The 4,875-nt window shown below is 40.3% G+C and overlaps 2 long non-coding RNA genes across 2 annotated transcripts; both read right to left on the bottom strand.

Annotated features, from left to right (window-relative positions):
* Positions 1-1,017: 1,017 nt before the first annotated feature.
* Positions 1,018-1,408, bottom strand: LOC114551588 (uncharacterized). The gene is made up of 2 exons (XR_003691935.1): positions 1,235-1,408; positions 1,018-1,100 (listed from the first exon to the last, which is right to left on the bottom strand). It is a non-coding gene; the product is annotated as an uncharacterized LOC114551588 (long non-coding RNA).
* Positions 1,409-1,418: 10 nt separating this feature from the next.
* Positions 1,419-4,270, bottom strand: LOC114551585 (uncharacterized). Its single transcript, XR_003691931.1, has 4 exons — positions 4,146-4,270; positions 3,549-3,750; positions 1,600-1,678; positions 1,419-1,440 (listed from the first exon to the last, which is right to left on the bottom strand). It is a non-coding gene; the product is annotated as an uncharacterized LOC114551585 (long non-coding RNA).
* Positions 4,271-4,875: the final 605 nt, after the last annotated feature.

Here is a 4,875-nt window from a genome sequence, read left to right as displayed (position 1 = left end):
TGATTCATAGAAGATCAGGTTGCCTTTCTGCAGCTGCTCAAAAGCCAGTTTCCCCAGAGACTTGATCATCTTCCTGGTGTCTGGACTCCAGTGTGGATCTGTCTCAGCTCCTCCATCATACTTGATGTTCTTCACTTTGGACTGAACCACCAGGAAGTGGATGTACATCTCAGTCAGGGTCTTGGGCAGCTCTCCTCCCTCTCTGGTCTTCAACATGTCCTCCAGAACTGTAGCAGTGATCCAGCAGAAGACTGGGATGTGGCACATGATGTGGAGGCTTCGTGATTTCTTGATGTGGGAGATGATTCTGCTGGCCTGCTCCTCATCTCTGAATCTCTTCCTGAAGTACTCCTCCTTCTGAGGGTCAGTGAACCCTCTGACCTCTGTCACCATGTCAGCACACCCAGGAGGGATCTGATTGGCTGCTGCAGGTCGTGTGGTTATCCAGAGGCGAGCAGAGGGAAGCAGATTCCCCCTGATGAGGTTTGTCAGCAGCACATCCACTGAGGTGGACTCTGTAACATCAGTCAGGATTTTAGTGTTGAGGAAGTCCAGAGGAAGTCGACACTCATCCAGACCATCAAAGATGAACACAACCGGGAACTCTTCAAACCTGCAGATTCCTGCTTCTTTGGTTTCACTAAAGAAGTAATCAACAAGTTCCACCAAGCTGTACTTTTTCTCTTTCAGCACATTCAGCTCTCTGAAGGTGAATGGAAATGTGAACTGGATGTCCTGGTTGGCTTTGTCTTCAGCCCAGTCCAGAGTGAACTTCTGTGTTAAGACTGTTTTCCCGATGCCAGCCACTCCCTTTTGTCAGCACTGTTCTGATTGGTTCATCTCTTCCAGGTGGGGTTTTAAAGATGTCTTTCATATGATTGTTGTTTCTGGTCTGTCTGGTTTCCTGGATGCTGTTTCAATCTGTCTGACCTCATGTTCAGCATTGACCTCTGCAGTCCCTCCCTTTGTGATGTAGATCTCTGTGAACATCTGATTCAGAAGGGTTGGGTTTCCTGCTTTAGCAATCCCCTCAAACACACACTGGAACTTCTTGTTTAGTTTAGATTTGAGTTTACGCTTACAAACTCCAGCTTGACTTCCTGAATGAATACAGAACAAAGAAGATCAGTAAGTGATTTATAAAGAAACATGAACATACTTTGACCCATCTCTGGAGACGGTAGTAAATGTCCCATTAGTCCAGCAAGTTAATTATTTAGAGAAATCCTCTTACTGCGCTGCAGACAGTCAGCCAGCTCGTCCTGCTTCATTCTCCTCAGGAAGTGCAGTGTGATCTTCAGAAATGCCTCTCTGCTCCTCCTCTGCTCTTCATCCTCATCCTCCCTCTGACTCTCTGAGCATTCTGGGTAATCTGGACTCAGAAGCTTCTGGATCTTCTTCAGTTCGTTCTTCAAAAGTGATGATGTTGTCCTCCAGCAGCTGGAACAGAAGATTATATGAATCAAATCAAACTGAAATCATGGAATCAAACATCAGATACATGTTGTATGGACTGACAATCCTCTGGTCTAAAACGTGCAGCATGGAGATGATTGTGAACAGAATAGATGTAAAAGTAGTTGTTGTAAATGTACAGACCATAAATATGGAGTCCAGGTGTGTTTGATGCTGCTGGGCAGACTGACCAATGGGAACCTCTGAGCTCTCCTGGTCCACTCTGTGGAGGAATCAGGAAGAATTAGCTCACATCATGTCTGTCCACACAGAGACAAACACAATGTAAAGGTCCTGTGACTTAAAGTGTTGATAACAACATTGAATCAGATGGTTTCCCCTGACAATAAATTGTTGGTGGTACTGCTGACCCCATTGTGAATCAACAGAAAGAACTAAGAAGTAAACAAGGGCTACAACATGGTTGGCCTAAAGAACTCCTACAGCAGCAGACTGGTATCATGAGGCTGCAGCTGTGGAGCCAAATATTTGTAGGTGAAGTTTGGGGAGTCTGTGGTGAAAACCTTCAGTTGGCCTGAAAAATATTTTGCAAACCATCAGGTCAGGAAGAAGCAGAGTTAGATGGCCTGTTTGTAGTCGGGGAGAACTGGTGACTGGAAGGATACTGTTGGATGGTGGTTCCTTTTTTTTGCTTCCCCTTTTTGACTTCTGATCTGACATCCAACTGGCAAATCCACATCCAGCATTTGGGTAGAATTTTGCATTTTGACCAATTTGGGTCAGGAGACTTGGGGAGATCTGGTCATGAAGCCACTCACTGAATTTTGGCCTTAACTTCCAGACTCAAATGGCTGAAGTCTTCTCATGGCATATAGTGTCCTGATCAAAAGCGCTTTTGCAAACATCTTTTCTTTTCAAATCTTTTCTTGTTGAAGAAGTCCCAGTATTTCAGATGTGAGAATATAAATAGTGTGAAGAAGAAAAAATGTTGAAAATAAAATAAATCCAAAACTTCTCTGGATACATAAAAGTTAAAACATGAATCATTCAATTTTATAATATTAATTTAAAATGCTTTTTAATGGGGCTTCTTTGGACCAAAGGGTTGTTGACCTTTAAAGAATATAAATATAGTGAAGAATTTGACTGGTCAAAACTTCTTGGATACATAAAAGGAATCACACAGTTTACCTCTTTCCAGCAGAGGGTTGTTGACCTTTAAAGTCAATAGGTTCATATGAGGTTCTTGAAGGACACACAGCTGGGAGGTTCAGCAGAGTCTGGTTTGATGGATCCTGTTAGACAGAGAGTAAGACCAACAGGGATGGAAATTCAACTTTTTAGTGTTCAGACACAAAAACTGCTGGAGATACAAGCAGCAACTAAAACAAGATTAACACAAAGAAGTTCAATAAACTATACAAAAAACTGGGTTAAAAAGCTAAAACACCAGAGAAAAATCTGAAAAATCTGGTCCTGATAGAAAAAACACATTTATTGAGGGTCACATGTTCAGTTAAAGTCTTCCTGCATAAAATATAATATTAATATTAATGTCTGTAGGCCTAATTATTAACAATTAAATGCCAATAATGCTTTACTTTCTGTCCAAAACTCAATAAAAATATATTTTGAAATCAGAATAATAAAATTTATATTTTTTTTTTTTTTGTCTAAATAGAAAGATATTTTGAGTGAGACAGGAAATTATTTTGCAAAATTATTCTCATTTCAGTCATCAACTACAATAATTCCACAAAACACTGAAATAAGAGTACCCTGTAGGGAAATATTGACTTTATTTTTTTCTCAGTTTCGCCAGTGATGACCTTAAGGGTATGCCATAATGTCTTTGGGTTGGTAGAAGAATGGGTAATCTGCTGCTGGAAATAGACCGTTTTAGCCTTGCGCAGTTCAGCTTTTTAATTTGGCTAAAACAACAGATAATATTGGACCAAACCAGGTCCAATATTAAATTGAGATCTACAGTTAAAGACTGGTCTTACTGGACAGCTTTCTGATGTGAGAATATACATGTGAAGAAGAAAGATGCTGAAAATAAATTCAAAAATATCTCTGGATACATAAAAGTTGAAACATGAATCAGCAATATTAAAATATTAACAGCTTACCTCTTTCCAGCAGAGGGTTGTTGACCTTTAAAGTCTAATATGGCGACGATTTGACCAGTCACTCTTGAAGGACACACAGCTGGGTTCAGGTTCAGGTTCAGGTTCAGGTTCAGGTTCAGGTTCAGGTTCAGGTTCAGGTTCAGGTTCAGGTTCAGGTTCAGGTTCAGGTTCAGGTTCAGGAGACTCTGGTTTCTGCTGCGTCCTGATAGAAAAACATTTATTGAGGGTCACATGTTCAGGTAAAGTCTTCCTGCAAATAATATGATATTAATATGAATATGTATATAGGACTAATTATTAACAATAACATGCCAATAATGCTTTACTTTCTGTCCAAAACTCAATAAAAATATCTTTTGAAATCAGAATAAAAATATTAAAAAAATGTTGTCTAAACAGAAAGATATTTTGAGTGAGACAGGAAATTATTTTGCAAAAATATTCTCATTTCAGCCATCAGATACAATAATTCCTTTCCACAAAAAACACTTTATTTGAAGGAGTGTGCATGAGACTGACATGACCCAAAACAACCCAGACGGGACGTAGTTACATCCAATGAGACTCGTTCCAGTTTGCTGGATGTTCACAACTCACCTCAATCTTCTTCTTAACATTTCAATTTCCCTTTCAAGTTGCTCCTTCTGCCTTTCAAGTCTCTCCATCAATCCTCTCTCCTCCTTTTCAAGTAGCCTCTCCTCCATTTCTATTCGCCTCTCCCTTAAAGGTTTTTTTTTTTTCAAAGTAGTGGTATCTCCATGGACCGTGTCTCTTCATGGACACAGCTGGTTCAGTTCAGGTTCAGGTTCAGCAGGGTCTGGTCTCTGATGGGTCCTGTTAGAAAGAGAGGAAGACCACTTTTTAATCTCCAGAAACAGAAGCTGCTGGAGAAACTAGAAGCTATCAAGCAGAAAATAAAGTCTGAATCTCTTCTGAATGATTTCTCTCTCTGCTCATCCTGCTCTGTCATTCATTCTCTTTCTGGGAGAACAGGAACATTGGAAAGACTCCAGGACTAATGTCATCTTTCTGTCCTCTAATGACAAGACTCCAGGACTAAGTCCTCTAATGGAGACAAGACCAGGACTAATGTCATCTTTCTGTCCTCTAATGGAGACAAGACTCCAGGACTTTCTGTCCTCTAATGGAGACAAGACTCCAGGACTAATGTCATCTTTCTGTCCTCTAATGGAGACAAGACTCCATTATGACAATCAATCTCACCTTTCTGTCCTGTGTATCTAATGTAAAAACAGGATTTAAAGTGGAGCTTTTGCATGAGTCTTTGAGGAGAAACTCTGTTTTACAGACCTGTCCATTAAATCAA

The sequence above is a fragment of the Perca flavescens genome, unplaced genomic scaffold, assembly GCF_004354835.1.
Source record: "Perca flavescens isolate YP-PL-M2 unplaced genomic scaffold, PFLA_1.0 EPR50_1.1_unplaced_scaf_2, whole genome shotgun sequence".
Taxonomy (NCBI): Eukaryota; Metazoa; Chordata; class Actinopteri; order Perciformes; family Percidae; genus Perca; species Perca flavescens.
This window is presented reverse-complemented; position numbering and strand designations above follow the sequence as displayed.